The sequence below is a fragment of the Miniopterus schreibersii genome (assembly GCF_964146895.1).
Source record: "Miniopterus schreibersii genome assembly, contig: HAP1_SCAFFOLD_94, whole genome shotgun sequence".
Taxonomy (NCBI): domain Eukaryota; kingdom Metazoa; phylum Chordata; class Mammalia; order Chiroptera; family Miniopteridae; genus Miniopterus; species Miniopterus schreibersii.
The window spans coordinates 230128-251316 of NW_027669804.1; positions in this window are offsets into that span (position 1 = coordinate 230128).

Below are 21189 nucleotides of genomic sequence, written 5' to 3' on the forward strand. Positions count from 1 at the left end.
TTTCTCATGTGTCTCTGGGCCATCTGTGTGTCCTCTTTGGAGAAGTGTCCATTCAGGTCTTTTGCCCATTTCTTAATTGGATTGTTTTTCTTCCTCTTGCTGAGTAGTATGAGTTCTTTGTACACTTTGGAAATTAGCCCCTTATCAGATACATCCTTGGCAAATATGTTTGCCCAGTCCATTTGGGTTCCTTTGTATTTTGAGGCTGTTTTCTTTTGCTGTGCAGAAGCTTTTTAGTTTGATGTACTCCCATATGTTTATTTTTTCTTTGGTTTCTCTTGCCCTAGGAGATGCATCAGTGAAAATTCCAGTACATGGGATGTCTGTGACTTTACTGCCTATGTTCTCTTCCAGGATTTTTATGGTTTCATGTCTTACTTTTAAGTCTTTTATCCATTTTGAGTTTATTTTTGTTTATGGTGAAAGTTAGTGATCTAGTTTCATTTTTTTGCATGTAGCTGTCCAAATTTCCCAGCACCACTTATTGAAGAGACTGTCCTTACTCCATTGTATGCTCTTGACTCCTTTGTCGAATATTAAGTGACCACAATGGAGAGGGTCTTTTTCTGGGGACTGTGTTCTGTTCCGTTGATCTATATGCCTGTTGTTGTACCAATACCAGGCCATTTTGATTACAATGGCTTTGTAGCACAGTTTGATGTCCCGAAAAGTGATCCCTCCCACTCTGTTCTTTTTTCTCAATATGGCTGCATCTATTAGGGGTCTTTTTTGGTTCTATATAAATTTTCAACATGTTTGTTCTATGTCTGTGAAATATGCTGTTGGTATTCTAATAGGAATTGAATTTATAAATTGCTTTGGGTAGAATGGACATTTTAATGATATTAATTCTTCCAATCCGTGAGCATGGTGTATTCTTCCACTTGTTTACATCTTCCTCTATTTCTTTTCTGAGTGTCCCATACTTTTCCAAATACAGGTCTTTTACATCCTTGGTTAAGTTTATTCCTAGGTATCTTATTTTTTTAGTTGCAATTATAAATCGTATTTTTTTTTAGTTTCTCTCTGAAAGTTCGCTGTTGGTCTATAAGAATGCCATTGATTTCCAGATGTTGATTTTGTATCCAGCTACTTCCCAAATTCATTTATCAAATCTAGTAGTACTTTGATGCAATCTTTAGGGTTTTCTATGTATAATTTCATGTCATCTGCAAATAATGACAGTTTTACATCCTCCTTTCCAATTTGGGTACCTTTTATGTTTTCTTCCTGTCTGATGGCTGTGGCAAGGACTTCCAGTACTATGTTGAATAAGAGTGGTGAAAGTGGACATCCCTGTCTTGTTCCTGTTTTTAAGGGAAATGGTTTTAGTTTTTCACCATTGAGTATGATGTTGGCTATAAGTTTGTCATATATGGCCTTTATTGTGTTGAGGTATGATCCCTCTATTCCCAATTTGCTGAGAGTTTTTATCAGAAATGGGTGCTGGATTTTGTCAAATGCTTTTCCTGCATCTGTTGATATGATCATATAATTTTTGTCCTTCATTTTGTTTATGTGATGTATCACATTTATTGATTTGCAGATGTTGTACCAGCCTTGCATCCCCAGAATACATCCCACTTGGTCATGATGTATGATCTTTTTAATATATTGCTGGATCCTGTTTGCTAGTATTTTAGTGAGGATTTTAGCATCTATGTTCATCAGGGATATTGGCCTGTAATTTTCTTTCTTTGTGGTGTCTTTATCTGTTTTGGGGATTAGCATGATACTGGCCTCATAAAAAGAGTTTGGGAGTTTTCCCTCCTCTTGAATTTTCTGGAATAGTTTGAATAGAATAGGTGTTAATTCTTCTTTGAATGTTTCGTAAAACTCACCTGTAAATCCATCTGGTCCAGGACTTGTTTGCTGGGAGTTTTTTGATTACTGCTTCGATTTCATTAGTTGTTATCAGCCTATTCAGGTTTTCTGCCTCTTCTTGATTCAGCTTTGGAAGGTTGTATGCTTCTAGGAATTTGTCCACTTCCCCCCTGTTGTCCAGTTTGTTGGCATATAGTTGCTCATAGAATTTTCTTACAGTCCTTTTTATTTCTGTTGGGTCAGTTGTTATATTGCCTCTTTCAATTCTGATTTTATTTATTTGGGTCCTCTCTCTTTGTTTCTTCATGAGTCTGGCTAAAAGTGTATCAATCTTATTTATCTTTTCAAAGAACCAGCTCTTGGTTTCATTGATTTTTTGTATTTTTTTTTTTTAGTTTCTATGTCATTAATTTCTGCTCTGATCTTTATTATTTCCTTTCTTCTACTTCTTCAGGGCTTTTCTTGCTGTTCTCGTTCCAGTTCTTTTAGTTATTATGTTAGATGGTTCATTAGATCTTTTTCTTGTTTCTTGCCATAGGCCTGTAATGCTATGAATTTTCCTGTGAGGACTGCTTTTGTTGTGTCCCATAGATTTGGGGTTGTCTCTTCATTTTCATTTCTTTCCATGAAGTGTTTGATTTCTTCCTTGATCTTATTGGTAACCCATTCATTGCTTAATAGCATCCTATTTAGCTTCCATGCGTTTGAATATTTTTTAGTTTTTTTATACTGCTTGATTTCTAGTTTCATGGCATTGTGATCTGAAAAAATACTTGATATGACTTCATTCTTTTTGTATTTGTAGAGACTTGCCTTGTACCCTAACATGTGATCTATTTTTGAGAATGTTCCATGTGCACTTGAGAAGAATGTATTTTGCTGCTTTGGGGTGAAATGTTCTGTAAGTGTCAATTAAATCCATTAGGTCTAGTGAGTCATTTAGGTCTGTGTTTCCCTGTTGATTTTTTTGTCTTGATGATGTGTCCAGTGCTGGTGTCCAGTGCTGACAGTGGGGTGTTAAAGTCCCCCACTATGATTGTGTTGCTGTCAATCTCCCCCTTAAAGACCACTAAGAAATTTTTTATATATTTAGGTGCTCCTATATTGGGTGCATAAATGTTTTTAAGTGTTATTTCCTCCTGTTGGATTGATCCCTTCAGTATTATGTAGTGACCATCTTTGTCTCTTGTTATGGTCTTTATTTTAAAGTCTGTTTTCTCAGAAATAAGAATTGTTACTCCAGCTTCCTTTTCCTTTCCATTTGCATGGAACATTTTATTCCATCCCTTCACTTTTAGCCTGTGTGAGTCTTTTGCTCTCAGGTGGGTCTCTTGTAGACAGCATATATTTGGGTCCTGTTTTCTAATCTATTCAGCTACCCTATGTCTTTTGATTGGACCATTTATTCCATTTACATGTAAGGTTACTATTCATATCAACTTATTTAATGAGATTTCCCCCTTTATGCTGATGTTCCTTTCTCTCATTATTCTTTCTTTTCCTTAAAGCAGTCCTTTTGCATTTCTTGTCGTGTTGGTTTGGTGGTACTGAATTCCTTTAGCCTTTTTTGTCTGAGAAGCTCTTTATTTCCCCTTCAATTTTAAATGATAGCCTTGCTGGATAAAGCAATCTTGGTTGCATTTTCTTGCTTTTCATTACCTGGAGAACTTCATGCCACTCCCTTCTGGCCTGAAGAGTTTGTTGAGAAATCAGCTGTCAGCCTTATGGGGGTTCCCTTGTAGATCACTGCTTATCTCTCTCTTGCAGCCCTTAATATTTTCTCTTTGTCCTTGACATTTGCCATTTTAATTATGATGTGTCTTGGAGTGGGTCTCTTTGGTTTCCTCTTGCCTGGAACCCTCTGTGCTTCCTGAACTTGTGTGGCTTTCTCCCTCGCCAGCCTAGGGAAGGTTCCTATCATTATTTCCTCCACCAAGTTCTCTATCCCTTGTTCTTTCCTCCCCCTCTGGCACTCCTATAATGTGAATGTTGTTTCACTTCATGTTTTCTCAAAGCTCCCTTAGACTGTCCTCATGCTTCTAAGTGTTCTTTTCTTTTTGCTGTTCTGATTGAGTGATTTTTTCTACCTTGTCTTCTAAGTCACTTATTCTATCCTCTGCTTCATTGAGCCTGCTTTTAATTCCTTCCAGTGCATTCTTGATATCAGATACAGCATTCTTTATCTCTGTCTGAGTTTTGTTTATGTTATGTATCTCTTTTTTCATGTTTTCACTAAGGTCCTCGATCTTATCATCTAGTGTCTTCTTAAGTTCCTTGAACATCTTCATAATCAATACTCTGAACTCTGTTTCTGATAACTTGCTTAACTCCATCTCATCAAAGTCTTTTTCTGGTGATTTTTCCTTTTCTTTAATTTGGGGGTTCTTTGTCTCCCCATTTTGGTAGGTCTTAGTGTTTGTATTTATATATTAGGTATGTTTGCTGTCTCCCAGTCTTGTGGAGAGGGATTTTGTATTGTGAGACTGGTGGAGCCCAGAGGTGTGTTTTCCTTATACTTCTGAGCTCTTGGCTCTAGGTGTGTCCCTTTTGTGGGTGTCCCTTTTGTGGGTTCTTTGTGTTCTTCTGTTGTGGTTGGGCCTAGAGTGTTGTTGACCAGTCCTTGGGAAGACTCTCCTCTCAGGTTGGCTAACTGTGTGTTTCAGCCCCAACCTCATCATGTAAGCTGTTGTACGGGTGCTGTCAAGCAGGACAATACCCAACTAAATTTCCAGGAAACAAGGGGTACCTTACAAATTATCTTGACAGTAACAATGAAAACAACCCAAGTGAAAATAGAACTGGGAGAGTGAAGGGAGAGCACAAGTTCTAGAGGGGGAAAAAAATAGCTTAAAAAAAAGAGAACGAAAAGTAAAGCTTAGAGAGAGAGAAGTAGATTGTTGTTAATAGTGACTAAAATTTAGAAAATAATAATAATAAACTAAATGTAAAAAATAGAGAAGCTACTGGGAGATAATAGAGGCAGAGAAAAGATTCTGAAAGAAAGGCCAGCAAAAAATTAATGGAGAGAATAGGAATAAGATAATAGTTGAAAATGAAAAACTAAAAATACATTAAAGAGAATAAGAGAAACTGACAATCTAACAAAAAGATGAGAGGACAGAAGGTAGGAAAACAAAAGAAAGAAGGAAAAGAAGAAAAAAGAAAAAAGAAAAAAGTTATGCCAATGGATCGAGAGGAGAGAGAGAAAGGTAAAGCCCAGGCAGGAAGGGAGTCCCATAAGAGATTTGGGGGAAACTACAGAAAAAAAGCAGTAAACTTGTTGGTTATAATGATAAAGTCCCAGCCATTAAGCAGGAATATCAAGAAAGTCTTGATTTTGGAAGCAAGGATAAAACAAAACAAAGCAAAGAAACAAGGCAAAACAGAGAAACAAAACCAAAAAACAAGCTAAGCAAAACAAAATTCTTTAAAAACATAAAACAAAATTTTAAAAAATTAATTAAAAATTTAAAAAACTTTTTAAAATTATTATAAAATTTAACAAGAAGTAAAAACAAATAATTTTTCCCCTTGCTCTTCTTCCTAAGGGAAAAAGAGAAAAAACAAACAAAGAGAAAGTGTCAATCAGGTGGGTTTCTTCTGGGCAGCTTATGTTGTCTGAGGGTCACTGTTTTGTGTGCTGATTTCCGTTCTCCTGGGAGGTGTTTGTGTATCAGCCACTGTGAGGAGCCGTCTAGGTTTGGCTCTGGTGTCCTTAGGTAGATGGTTGATCTGAGGCTCTCCGTGGACCATCTTCTCTTGTCAGCTATTTTGCAACTTTGTAGTTGCCTGGTCTTGCTCCAGAGTCTTCTGTAGAGTCTTTAGGGTGCAGGGTGGCTAGTGTAGCTCAGGGTATCACCCCCTTAGAGGTGTCGCTGTTCAGGCACTCACTCTGCTGGATAGTGTCTGCCCTACCACCAGCTCCTCAGTCCCTACCTTGTCCCCTGATTCTAGTTCCCCAGGCTCTGGCCTGCTGCAGCTTCAGATTGATTTCAGCCTGTTGCCTTTTCTGTATGGGCTGTTTCAGCAGCCTGGGCTCAGTGGGTTTGATTAAAGAACATTCTGGTGGGCCCTTTGCCTGCCCAACCCCCAGCAGGAGTTTTCCTCGTTTCCTCCAGCTCCCAAACTACAGTCCCTGAGAGTCTTATTCTTGCGATGTCCTCCTGTGAGCTGCTCTCCCTTCCCCCTCAGGACTGAGCCCTGCGGGGGTGTCTGGGGCCTCAGTGAGCTGGACCCGCCCCTTTCCTGTTGGGGGCGGTGCTCCCGGCTGCAGGAGAGGCCGGCGGGCTCCGCCCCTCCCTGCTCAGCTCTGGTTGGCTGGTCGCACCAGGCCCGCCCCTCAGTCTACTGTGCAGACCCCAATCCCAGCCTCCGCTGGTCTGTGGGCGCAGTGCACGCGGGGAAGGTGGGAGCCAGTTCCGGGATCAGACTCAAAAATGCACAAAGTTGCTCTGCTGTGTGTTGCACACAGGCGGAGAGTCCGCCCTGCAAGGTCCGGCCGCAGGCGCAACACGGCAGCCAGCGGGAGGGGACCCAAAGTCAGCTCCACGCAGCTCCCTGCACCGCTGGTCTCAGCAAAGCTGGGGCTGCTCCACGCGCCACCACGGCGCCCCCAAGGGCCGGTCACAAATCCCAGAGTCTCCGCACCGGGAGCTCAGGGCGGGAGGGCTCCTCCCCCTCCCCGCACCGTGCAGATCCAGTGCTCTCGGGGGCTCAACACAATGCCTTACAGGCAGGCAGAGGGTCCCTGTGTGCGGCCACTCAGCCCCAACCCCTGGTTCCTTACACTCAGACGCCACACACCCTGGGACAGCCTTTCCCATGGTCAGCATTAGACACCGGTCGAGTCTGCCACTAGAAGCTTTGCTTCCTTAGGAAGGCACCGTCCCCTCCCCCTGGACCCACCGCACCCCTGGGGCCCTCTGCCCTGTGTGCAGGGCGCTCCTTCCCCTCTCGTGGCTCCAGGTGTGAGATCCCCGCCCCTGGATGCCATTCTGTTCTTTCTCATGGGGTCAGTTCTCATAGAGCTCGTTCATTTTTTATGTTCAAGTCTCTCTCTTCTTCCTTCTGCTTCATTTCTACATTTCTACCTTCAGTATCACTGATCCTTTCCTACCTTCAGTTGTATTTTCTGTGCTCACTAGTTTATATTTGATCTCTTTTACTGAGTTCTACATCTGCAGGATTTCTGTTTGGTTCTTTTTAAAAGTTTCAATCTCTTTAATGAAGTACTCTTTTTTTGTGGGTTGTGTGTGTGTTTTAAATGTCTTTATTGATTTCAGAGAGAGGAAGGGAAAGGGAGAGAGAGAGATAGAAACATCAATGGTGACAGTCATTGATCAGCTGCCTCCTACGCACCCCCCACTGGGGGATCGAACCCGAAACCCAGGCATACGCTCAGCCTCTGAGCTGGACAAAGTACTCATTTTGTTCATTGTTTTCTGAGCTTGCTAAATTGCCTGTCTGTATTTCCTCGTGTGTCGTTGAGTATTTTCAGAACTGCAATCTTGAATTCTGTCATTTATGTCACATAGTTCAGTGTCTCTGTTTTCTGGAGATTTTTCATTTTCCTTCCAATAAGCCTTACCACCTCCATGGTATTGGTTATTCGTGGTATTGATGGATTTCTTCTCTGTCTAGGCACAATGTGTGAGTGGAAGTTCTCTAGCGGACTAATGTGAAGAGGTCTTTCTATCCTAGTAGGTGGCACTGAGTCACAAGTTCTTTTCAGCTCTGTGGAATCCCGGTGTTGACCTGCAGCCTCTGGCTGGGTCAGTGTAGCTGCAATGCATCGGGGTGGGAGTGGCTGTGGAAAGCCACCAGCTTCTTTGTTGCTTTGTCCTCCCAGGAATGGTGATCTGGGTCCTATACCAGGTCTCTCCTACACGCCAACCCTGGAACCAGTCACAGAGTGCACCCTTCACTCAGGGAGAAATGGGATTGTGCAGGGCTAGTTCTCGGGCTCACAGACAATGTGCGCCACAGCCCAGCACCACGGGCAAAGGAAGGCACGTTCTGGGAGGTAGGGGAGCAATGAGGCCCCATTGCTTTGTTTCTCCATCTGAAATGCCGACAACTTGACGACCGCAGCCATACTCCTGTGCTGTGTGTCCTTGCCCAGGTTTCTTGGCTCCGCCACAGCTCATACTGCTCACTCCTGCTGGTGCCCAAGCCTCTGTGCTACTCCCAGCTGAAGAGAGAGTCGGCCGCCACCAGGCTCCTCGCCTCTCCGCAAAGCCCTGCTGTGAGCTCCCAGCTGCCAGGCGGCACCCTTGGCTCCTGTCAGCCCCTCTCCCCCTCTGCCTTCCCCTTTTGCTCCACTTGCCCACCTTCAGATGTTTCAGTGCATGGATCTCTCAGGTGTTGGGCGTTGAGCAGGGGACCCTTGGTTGAGTTATAGCTGCTCAAATTGTTGAAACTTCAAGGGGAGAGACCTAAAGGATCTCTCACGCTGCCAATCCTCTGACATCACCTGCCAAAGAGCTAAATGAGCATTTTATATGATTGCATTTTCTTTCCTTTTTTAGCACATCAATTATACTTCTTTTTTTACATGCTAGCAATTGGTTCCAGGGCTAAGGTAAGAAATACACAGGATTAACATGGAACATCTTATCACACCAGAAAACAAGGATGTTATCAAAAGCTAGGCTCATGTCCAAAGAAGCTGATATGAATAAAACCTCACTGGCCAAATACAGGACACTTTGTACATCAGTAAGGATAATAAATGCAATTGTATAAAACAAAATATGCTTAAATTCAAGAGTTCATACTGACACCTACATAATCAAGCCCAGTGCTTGTCTTTGGAGCATGCTAGGGAACCCATCATTAGTTGGCCTTTCTGTATCTCAGGATAACCAAATAATTAATAATAGGAAGTTTTCTTTTCTGGAAGGATTCCTAACAAAAGAGTGATAGGATTAGATTATCATCATTTGCAACCTTATTGAATCAGTGCCGTGGGTCAAGGTGGTGATTGTCAGTGGTTACTGATACTACAAAAAGAGACCTGGTGGAAGGACATAACACTTGCCTCCTGGTAGCAAGTATTTTTATCAAATCTGAATCAAGCACTAGATTTACAGAAACACAAGGGACACAGCAACATATTAAACAATACCGCAGAGATGCAATCAGCAAAATACAGACTGGGAAACACTGCAGAAATTATCTGGTTACTTCAACTAAAACAAAGCAAAAAATTGCAAGAAAAAAAGATGTACCCAGATATCAAAAGAAACTAAAGAGGGCCTAGCTGAATAGCTCAGTTGATTAGAGTGTCATCCTGAAAAGCCAAGGTTGGGGGTCGGGTCTCCAGTCAGGGCACGTACAGTAATCAACCAGTGAATGCACAAATAAGTGGAACGATGCATCAGTGTCTCTCTCTCTCCCTCTCTCCCTCTTTCCTTTTCTCCCTTTCTCTAAAATCAATAAAAAAAATTTTAAAAAAACACATGAGATTTTGTCAGCTAATTTTAATGTTCAGTCCTTACGTGTTTCTCAATTCAAATAAACAATAAAATAATGATGCTGACATAAAATAGGAAAAATTTGAAAACTGGCTATTTGATTTCATGCATTAGGGAGTTCATTGTTAATTCTCTTAAGGTGAAATGGTATCATGTGCATATGCTTTAAATTATTAATGCTTGGAGATGCATACAAAAATCTGTAAATTAAATGAAACAATGTCTGGGAATATTTTTAAATACTTGGCGATATATAAATTATACCTCAATTAAAATAGTAACTAGGAACATGGGGGAAGTGTGTAGGGGTGTAGATGGAAGCAAGATTGGTCATGCACTGATGATTAATAAGCTAGTTGAATGGTAAATAAGGTTCATTAAACTATGCCCTTTACTTTGGTAAATGTTTGAGAATTACAACAGACAGAAAAAGCTCTAGCAGTACAATGAAACTATTATACTTATTAGCTGTGCCCCAAAGTACTGGGTACATAGTGAGTATTAGATGGACACTTACAAATTCATTAAAATATTATCAAGATTTTTTAGTTATTGAGAATAACCCACAATTTACCAAAAATACTTTATTATTCCATTAAGGTTATTAATTAGAACAAAAATGATCACAAAGCTGTTACAAAGAATAGGTCCAGTTTATTTGGTTAAAAAATACTTTTATATATAATCATTACTATGCAATTCAGGATTGTCATCAAAATGTAGATGGTCATTAAGAATTTATCAAATTGATTATTCCATGTTGAGTTCAATAATAGAAATATTCATTAATTAATTTTTTCCTAATTAAGGTGAGCAGCTAACTCTGAGATCTCTCGCCCGAGAAGGAGGTGAGTAGCCTGCTTTCTCCACGCAGAATGCTTCTGGAGAGGATGCTGGAGACCTTGCTGCAGAAGATACACCTGCAAACAATTTAAGTAGGTAAGTATAGATTTTCTTCCTTAAGACCCTTATCAATTTTCTAAATTTCTTAAACAACAAGGTAAGTTTTAAATTTGTTTGAAAATGTTTAAACATTTTATATTTTATTAAAACTTCAACTATAGTTGTTACTTAAAATTTCTATTGTTCCACAGAAAGTTACTTAAGTACTAGTTTTGTGTTAAAACAGGAGAATGAATATGTAGTGTTACAAAGACTATATATATATCTTGATAATATTAAAACTCACAGCAGTAAAAGGATTATAATTTTCTAAAGTATTTACAAAAATAAAACTCTCAATAATTTCCAATCTTTCCAAATCAAGGGCATGGATTCCAACTTAGGCTGCTTCCTCACTTGCAATTTTGCCCCACGGTAATAAATTGAAGCATCAAAGAACACACCTCTTTAAACAATGATTCTAGGAACAAAATGTGTATTTTCACCCAGTCATGAAACAGTTAAGTCATGAGGATGTAATGTACAGCATGGTGACTATAGTTAATAATCCTGTATTGCATGTTTGAAAGCTGCTAAGAAAATAAATCTTAAAAGTCTTCATCCCACCTGGTCAGTGTGGCTCAGTGGTTGAACTTCGACCCAGGACCCAAGAGGTCACAGTCATTCCAGGTCAGGGCACATGAGTGGGTTTCAGGCTCTATCCCCAGCAGGGCACATGCAGGAGGCAGGTGCTCAATGATGCTTCTCTCTCATCAATGTTTCTATCTCTCTACCCCTCTCCCTTCCTCTCTCTCTAAAAATCAATTTAAAAACATTTTTAAAAGTCTTCATCCCAAGCAAAAAAAGACTTTTGTAACCATGTGTGGTGCTACAGTTACTGTGGTGATCATTCATATGCACAAATCCTTATGTTGTACATCTGAAGCTAAAATAGTGTTCTACGTCAACTATATCTCAACTAAAAACATTTTTCCAGTGGTTTTATCACTTCCTTGGATGTTACTAAGAAAATGCCTAGTTCTAATAGAGAAAGGCGGATGGTTATACTAAGAAAGTAAAGCCGAGAGCTCCAGCAGGGCATATCGCTCGATCGCCAGCATTTTAGATGGGCGGGCTGCAGCGGCGGCCTTGGAGCGCCCGTCACCTCCCCCAGGCCCTGTCTACACCTGTCCTCTCAGTAAAGTCCCTTCAGACCCGCCTCACCTCACCTGCTGGTTTGGAAGCGCCCTGAACCAATGTTTAGCGCTTCCCACAGCGCCCCGTGTAGAGTGGATTCTCCAGGAATGTCTGAAGCAAGAGGGTGAGCAGACGCTGTGTGTACATGGTTCCATGTAAAAGGTTTAACGAAGCCTTGTTCCTTTGCTGCCGACAGCGCAGCCCTCAGCGAGTGCCCCAGGCCTGCTCCCGGCGCCCTGAGAGGCCAGGCGGTGTGGCACCTGTGTCACGGACACCACTGCTCCCGACTGAAAATAGCTCGGGGCGGGAGACTGTGACCACCCGAGACTCCGCAGGGCTTTCTCAGTGCCGACCCCCAAGGCGGGCCTCCTGTGGGGCGCCGCGGACTACACCGTGGCTCTGACCAGAGACACTGCTTCCTGTGGAACTTGAAGCTTTTCATTTTTATTGAAGTTATTGGTGTGACCTTGGTTCATAAAAGTATGTTTCAAATTCGAACTCTCTAACATATCATTTGTATGTTGTACTGTGTGTTCGTCACCCAAAGTCAGTCTCCTTCCACCGCCATTTAGATCCCCTCACCCCCTCCTTCTGGTGATCGCCACACTGCTGTCTGTGTGTCTGAGTTGTTTGGGGGGTTTTTGCTTAATCCTTTCGCCGTTATCACCTACACCCCACCCCGGGACAGCGGTCAGTCTGACCTCTGTATCTGTGAGTCTGTTTCTGTTTTATTTTGCTCATTGGATTCCACATCCAAGAGGAAGCCTGTGGCCCTTGTCTTTCTCTGACTGGCTCTTTCACTCAGCCTAACACTCTCCAGATCCATCCACGCCTGTGGCGGAGGCTAACATTGCCTCATTTTTCACAGCCAAGTAGTATTACTGTGTAAATGTACCACAGCTTTTTTTTTTAATGTCTTTACTGACTTCAGAGAGAGGAAGGGGGAGAGAGAGAAACATCCATGATGAGAGTCATTGATCGGCTGCCTCCTGCACGTCCCTACTGGGGATCGAACCCGCAACCCAGGCATGTGCCCTGCCCAGGAATCGAACCCCGATCCCCTGGCTCCTAGGTCGATGCCCAACCACTGAGCCACGCCAGCTGGGCTGAACCACAGCGTTTTTATCCACTCAACTCCTGATGGGCACTTGGGCTCCTTCCAAATCTGTGTTGTCACCAGTAAATCAGCACACGAGTGCCGGGAGGGTGCGGGAAAGGAGCCTTTGTGCGCGGCTGGCGGGGCGCGGGCTGGAGCAGCCACTGTGGGAAGCAGTGCGGAGGTTCCTCAGAAGATTAAAAACGGAGCCGCCTTCTGCCCCCGGCCCCCACTTCGGGAATATGGCCAAGGACACGGGAACAGCCACTGGAGAGAGTGTCCCAGGCCTCCGCTCCCGGGGCCCTCCCAGCAGCCCCCCCCCAGCGGCTCCGCCTCCTCCCCCGAGCTTCCCGCCGGGCCTGCTGCTGGCGCAGCCGCTGCCAGACGCCTGCCGGGCCCTGACCTCGCCTGTCCGTGGCCCCGCGTCTGTCCTGTGTCCCTCCGAGGGCAGCGGGCAGGGCAGCCTGCGGTGTCTGAGTCTGAACGTTCCTTGAACTCAGGAAGGTGCCTCCCCACCTCGGTGGGCACTGCATCGTTACTCAGATACAATCTCGGCGAAGGGGAGAAACCAAAGGGAGGGAGGAACAAGCCGGCGAAACAGCTTATTAAGCAGTGTTTACTTTCCTCAGCTTAGGCTGCTTTACCTAAAGGTGACTGAGTTATTTCCCTTTTCTTTGTTTTTCCTTAACACCAAAAAAAAAAAAAAAAAAAGATTATTATTTAAGAATATTTTAGTTTCTAAAATGAAAACCTAGAGTTGTCTGGCTAATTAAACTACTAAAATAAAAATTTAATCCAAGTTCCAAACTAGAAATAGCCAATTTTCTCTCTCATGCGAACTCTGATGGGGAAAGCAGTGACTACCACACGCGTGATGAGAATGTTTCTGAGGCTGTGACCTGTTTTAGAGAGTGAGAGAGCCGTGATCACCAACGATGTCTGCTCCTGTACAGGACAAAGGAGTGAGAGCATAGGTGCCAGGGCCATTCCACTTCCAAAAACATATATCATATGCAATGCATTTTAAACAATTAACTATGAAATAGTTGAGGCATAGAAGGAGGTATGCAGAATAATATAATGAGCGCCTGTGTAGCTTCCATTCAGCTTCAGAAATAAAATACTTCCAATTTTTGAGCCAAGTTTCCTTTCCTGACTCAAATTTCCTTCTTACTACAAAGTCACCACTGTCCAAAGTTGAAGTTTGTCATCTCTAGTCATTTTGTTACTTCTACTATATCCGTGCCTATCCCTAAGTAGCATATAACATGATTCTGCATGGTTTTGGGTATAACTAAGTGTTAATACACTGTGTGTCTTCCTTCGGCACTGCTTGTTTTGCTTAATGTTATATGCGAGCTTCATCCGTGCTCATGTGCATAGACCCAGTTCACCCATCCTCACTGCTCTCAAGACCAATTTAAGTGGAGCCAGGTTGCTGCTGCCATCAGGCCTCCATGGATTTCAGAGATTGAGTCCAGATTTCCCAAACATAAACAACAGCAGCAGAATAAAACCCTCTGGTGTTCAAATAATGTACCTATATAATATAAAGGAATATTTTAAAATTTTATTAAAGGATAAATCAGAAAATATGAGAAAGTAATTTACTGATACACAAAAAAAGAGAGACCAGGCATTGAAAATTCTGGAAAGCTAGTGCTGGCAATGGTCTAGAGTATCATGTCTGCAAACAAAGTCAGTGTGTTTAAAATGTGACGTATTTAAAGTTAATAAAAATAAATGCAGAAGTCAACCACCTTACCTCTGAAAAACCATTCCTTTCCGCTTTTCGCACTGCAGATTCTGCCACCCAGTTCTTCAGCACGTACCTAGGATTAACAGCTTAAACAAGAGGGGAACCACAAATTACTAGGTCAACACAAGCCATACAAAATTACAGCTGAAATTAGATAATATTCAAGAACTTTGCTGGAAGGCTCTAAAGAGAAGAAATGATCAACATTAGTCAATTTTGATTATTTATAAACAATGTACAGTATTTATTACCTTATGGTACAGAAAAAACTTTTTGAGCGATTTTTTTCTCTTCAGTGTTTCATCAAGTTGTCTTTTTCACTATGTTCAGTTCACTAAGCATTTTATAAAGAACAGAGAAAGCAGTGAATTCATCTGAATTAGGCCCTTTATTCTAAGTGGAGAGGGGAAAAGTTGCTGCTTTTAACATCCACAATCACAGAACTAAGGTCTGGCTCAGGAGCACTGCTTAGTGCTGATGCTGCCAAGAACACAAGGAAAGGTTACCTGCAGGCAAAGTTCTATGTTTGATAGTAACCATGCATTTTTAAATACTAAAAAGTATCATAACAATGGCACATTTAGAAAAATTCCAGAAACTATGTCTTTATTTGAGATGAGATTTTTTTCAAAATAATTTATCAACTGGGTGGCATAAGGGAAATTCTAGAAATTACTATTTTGTGGTTTTCAACAGCAGTTTTCTGAGTTACTTGAATGCAGGAAACAAACAAACTGCATTTCAACTTGTTTATAAAGATATGACAAGATATGAGAGGTAATTAAAATAAAAGTGCCCTGTGACTCAGTAATTCTAATTCTCTAAAAATATAGTCTATGGGGGCAAACTTAAACATTAAAAATATTATTCATATTATTAAGGAAAACTAGAAATAACTTAAATACTTAATAATAGGGGAATGGTTAAGTAAAACATTATATATACCTTCAAAGAAGTATTATTATGCAGCTATTTAAAATGTTACATTATAAAAAAAGAAAAACTGCTTAATTTATTTTTGGTGAAAAAAAGATCCAAAATTATAACCCTGTATGATTACTACTGTACTTTCTCCTAATCAATACACACAGAAAAAGAGAGACTAGAAGTAAATGCATCAAAAAGTAAGTAGGAATTGTCTTTGGGAATACAGGAATCTTTTTATTCTTTTTACAAGTTTGCCTTTTTTAAATTTTAAAGAATTTATACAGAACTACTTTAAATAAAAACCCCTGTACACAATATATATATAATATCTTTAAACAAAAAGAAAACTACATGCAATAAAGATTGTGGAAGCACTCAACTTAGGCAAACTTGACAAACATTTTCTAGAAATCTGCCAACAAAATACCATTAAAATACACTGGGAATTGCAGCTACAAGCAGAAGTACTTTGGATCATATTATAAATATACAAAGTAGTTAAAAATCATAAAATTCTGTATCTGTTGCCCTAGCCAGTTTTGCTCAGGGGTCAGAGCATTGGCCCGCAGACTGGAGGGTCCTGGGTTTGATTCTGGCCAAGGGCACGTACCTTGGTTGCGGGCTCGGTCCCCAGCCAGGCTGGGGGCATGTGTGGGAAGCAGCCAATCCATGTGTCTCTCTCACACTGGTGTTTCTCTCTCTCACTCTCTCTGGAAAAGCAGTGGAAAAAAATCCTCTGGTGAGGATTAAAAAAAAAAATTAAAAAACAACATTTAAGCAGCCGGGTAAGGAGAATTATGTTCAAAACAAACATCCAACCACAGTTCCACATAATTTGATGATCATTGATAAACTAAAATATAGGCTACTTAAGGGCAAGTATCTAATTCATCTTTGTAGTTTCAGCTTTAAACAATGTGACTGTGCAAAAACTAGCACATAATAGGGGCTTAATATATGTTTGCTGAATAAGTAAATTTAGTACTGGGAAAAGAGACTTAAGATCATGTTTTATGAGTACATCATAATCTCAAATAAAACATGCCATTGGAAAATATCAATGAATCAGAAATTCAGCAGACCCAACGGCCATAAAAAGCTGAACATTTCCAATTATTAAGCTCAACCAATCTCTGATGGACTGGCAATGAAACTGGTAGTTAGATTTATCGTTTATTCAATTAAATAAACTATATATGTTAAAATAGAAATCTGACTCATTATTAAGTAGTTATTAAAATAATTTAAAGGAAAATTATTGCAAATATATTCAACTTTTTCTCTTCCCTCTCTCTCTTTCCCTCTCTCTCTCTCTGATGCCCCAGAGGAGGGTTAAAGTAGAAAATTTCTTTTATTCTACTATCTAGAAAAGGTTAAGTCTGCAAGATTAACTTGAAGCCATTATTTAAATTTACACTATCACCTCAACTCGGTGATTTTCAGACTTGTTCATCTCATGGCACACATAAACTAATTAAAATTCTGTGGCACACCAAATAATACTTTATATTTTTGCCAATCTGATAAAAAAGAAAAAGAAAAAGGTATAATTTTGGGTCATTCACACCAGATGGCTACTGTTGTGTTGGCTACTGTTGTGTTGGCTGTTGCATTTTTTAATTTGAAACTCTAAGGAAAAAGAAGTCAGTGCCCCTGACTAGTCAGGTAGTGCATCTTTTACTTTTTCCCCCTGGGCATGGGCTTTACTTGGGGACTGCTGGGGGAGGAGAGAGAGGAGCTGGGGCTGGTGACCGTATGGAGGGGGGGGCCTCTCAACTTGCTGCTCCTTTAGGGCAGTGGCCTGGAGGCGGGGTGGGTGAGGATGCTGTAGAGGCAGAAGAGGGAAAGGGAAGGTGTGGGACGGACACTTTCCTTAGGGCTGAAAGCCAGGACCAGGGCCTGGGGCCTGGGGGTGAGGAGGGAAGCCCCCTGCTTGATGCCAGCTCCCCTCCCCCCCCCCCCAGCTCCTGGCCCAGATGCCTGCCTGCAGCTCCCTCGGCTTCCTGTGGAGAGGAGGAGGGAGATGCGGGGCACGGTGGCACCCCGCCTCCGGGTCCCTTGCCCAGAAGAACTGCTCACTCAGCCTGCCCTCGTGTCCCAGCCAGTCAGGAGGTGAGGACGCCAGGGTGCAGCAGGGGAACTGTGCCCTTCCCCGCCCCCCTGCCCTCTGCCCCTCCCCCGCCCTCTCCGAGGCCGCAGCTCCTGGCTGGGTCCCCGTGTCTCTCCTTCCTCCCCTGTCCCCTGGTTTGGCCGCCCTGCCAGCTGAGCGTCTGCATCAGGACAGGCCAGGACCGGACTCGATCACAGCGGGAGGAGCCTGAAGTGCTCCACATGCTGAGCTCATGGTAGCCTTGTCCATGGCAGAGCTTGCGGTGTAGCTCTCGGACAGGGTGGGGACACAACTCCAGGGGCCGCGTCCTTGGCGACCGCCCGCAGCAGCGCGGTTCTGGCCACACTGCGCGTCCCTCAGCACTGCGATCTGCAGCGGCCGCTCTTCCCCTCGCTGTGCACCCCCAACGCCCCACGGCCCCAGCCCCACACCCCCACAGTCCCCTTAGGCCCACACCATCATCTCAGGGGACACACCAAGCCCCCACCCAGCCGGCCGGGGCGCCCCTCTGCCGCCCCAGCCCCTTAAAAATTCTTGTGCAGTAGCACACATGTTGCAAATCGCTGCCTTAACTGAGCCCTTTCACCTGGATCACCAAGTGACCTTGTCTAATTTCCACTGAGTCCTCAGAACACAAAGGAAAGGTGTCTGACTTGCAATCAGTCCAACAATCACTTTGTTATTTTCCAAAAGCAGTAAGTCTGTGTTGAGCCAGCCCCGGTTTGGGCCAACTGGGTCCCTCATGGTCAGTGGCTGCCATTTCCAAGGTGGGGGCGGTCACTGGAGTAGGCCTGGGGCTGTGCTCTATAGTGAGGCTCAAGCCCAGGACTTCACTGCAGCTGCCTTGAGCTTTAAAGAGCTGTGTCCTAATCAGCTGACCAAACATAGATTCTTCCGAGCATGTGCCACAAATTCACTAGTAGGCATGAAGGAAAGCAAAATTACACTAAGTTTTTAGAATTACAACCAACGTCATTTTATTGCAGATGCAGATATTTTAGGGCTTTTGAAAATATCTCCCTAGCAATATAAGCTGAATCGTGTAATGCTGGAGCTACCTAGAGTAACCTAACCTATTAGTGTCATCCCTATTTCATCTGCATGAATCAGGCACCCTGGTGACACCAGTAGCTCTCTATACAACCCCTAAGTAAGGCCAGAGTACTTAAGGACTTAGAATTCACATTGCAAAAAGAACTTCTATTTTTCCTTTCTCCAAGCCACGTGTCAGATAGCAAACTGAAATCAATATATAAAGATGATTTATTCTTAGAGCTATCATTACTTGAATGTTTATTTTAGCCCAGGCACTGTAACAAGATCCTTTACATATATTATTGCTCATCATTACAACATCCCTGCAAAATATCCACATTTTACAATAGCTAAGGGCCTTAAAACTTGGAGAGTTAAATATCTTTCAGATTATACAGCTAAAAAGTGGCAAGATGTGATTCATCTGCCAGATTCTAAAACTCATGTTCTTCCTACCGAGGAGTTAGAAATGGCCAGGAGTTTAGGGTTGGGGACCCCGATGAAAAAGGAACCATGCAAAGGTGAAATGTCCTGGGCAAACAGGATACGAGAAAAAGAAGTGTGCCCTACACCCGACCCCCTGAAGTGGGAAACTAAAAACAAAGAGGGTGGCTGTCACTAAGGTAGAATTCTTAGAAGGAGCCCATGAGGAACAAATCTAGGAAATATAAACCGCTAGGCTAGTGAGCTGCAGAGGCGACCCTTTTCAGGACCCCTCTCGCACCCCAGAGCTGTGCTTTCTTTACACTAACCCTTTGTAGTCTTTCCCTTACTCTTCTGTTGTCCGTGAATTTCATTCTTTGACTCCAGGAGACAAAGAACCAGGTAAGGAGAAAATCTGGTCTCACCGCCATAACCCAAACCGCCTTCCTGTCTGTCTCCCCACCATCTATTGAGGCTGAATCACTTTAACACCAATATGCAACCTGGCTGAAAACAAAGCTGTCAGACTGAGTTAAAAACCACCCACTGAAACTAGAAAGCTCAGATATGATAGTCCAACTCAGCTAAAATTATTCATCTAGAATCCTTCTTGTTTAAAAAAAATAAAGCTTAGTTCCCTCAGGTAGTTACTTCTGGTTTAAAAACTATTGATTTTCTGTGATTATTTAGTTTAAAAAAATCAAACTGATTACTTAGTCATCGTTCTTCTCCTTCTTTCAGAATCTGAATCATTCATGTTACTAAAAAATGAATAAAACAAAAGACAAAATTATCTACTGTCTCCCCAAATTATCTTTTTTTCAAAAGGGTGGAAATTATTTCACAAGACAAATATTGAAAAAAATTAAAAATCACCTTGAATCAGTGTCTGAAAGGAATATAGAAAATATGAGTTGATTAAGTATGTAAAATACTACCTTGTTTAGTTATTTTAGATAATACCAAAGCTTTTATTTTTACAAGTTAAAATATATTTGTGTAAAAATAGTCTAAATTGACTGAAACCTTTCCTTATCTTACACATAGTTTTCTGAAACTATTTTCACTTTTCCTTGATTACTCGGGACCATCTTTACAAACAGCCCTCGGTGGCCATGGAACTGCGGGGCTCTTTGCTCCCGCGTGTCCTGCGGTCTCCTGTCTTCCCTTCAGCTGCCTCCACCCACGACTCCTTTACTCCTTCCTGTTTGTTGCTTCTAATTCACTTTCAGTTATGAAACAAAATAACTTCTCACAATTGTGTAAGATGTGCCAGTCGGTAAACATCGGATGGAAGCCTGAGGATCTCTCCGCCACTTCCAGGGCTTGGAGAACCCGGGGAACCGTGCGGTTGAAGAGCTGATGCGGGAGGCGAACTGCAGCCGCCTCAGCCGGTGCGAGGTGCCCGGGAGGAAGAGGAAAGGGGAAAAGGAAAAGGGAGGGGTCTGATGGATTCACTGCGCTAAAGTAATATACCATACGCTTTTTGCAGAGCATTAGATTGCCTCACCTCTTCAGTCTCAAAAGGTACTGGGACACCCAGGCAGGGAAGAGTTCATGCTCTGAAGTCACCTTCAGTGCCCAGAATTGCTAAGTGAAAATACAGCAATAGACTGCTTACTCTATTTGTATTTGTTCAGTTCATTTTAACTCCACGTTCCTTTTAATTATATCCTTTAATAACTTATAATATCCAGGTTTTTTAAAGTATATTATCTCAAGTAGAAGTAGTACTAAAAAGGAATAATATTTCCCTTTTCTTTATATAATATTTAACTCTAAAATCTAATTCATAGACAAACATGTAATGGCATGATTTAAGAGAAATAAAAATATACAAAGTTCTATCAAAGAGATTGCATACATGTGACTACTTGCATTACCAAAAGTCTTCCTTTAAATAGGGAACTCCCTTAATGTAATTTATTTTTAAAAGCTTAATTTGCAACTGCATTTTATTTAGTCATCTATTAATTTACTTAACAAATATTTTTGCAATGTCAACTATTGCTAGGAACTTTATTAGGTGGGGAGGATACAAAAATTAATAAGACATGATCCCTGCATTTAAGGAAAGTATATAAACAAAATATTCAATGCCATTTTAGAAATATACATATTTATAAAATATATATGTATTATAAAAATATATATATATAAAGGATAAGAGAACACCAAAGAATAAGCAATTCTTTTGTGTTAGGGGCTTGAAAAGGTCTCATATCAAAAGACATGGAAATTAACTATTGAAATGATTAAAAGTGTAATAAACTCTTCACAATTAAATTATCCCAACTCTTAGTAATTTAACTATTGAGATCTGTCAAAACTTGAACAAGTCGCTTTAATATTACTTTGTCTCAGTTTTCTATACATTAAATGATAATTAGTGATTATCAGTAATTATTAATTCTGATAGATTCATCATGAACACTTTTTTCAATTACATCAAAGATTCTTT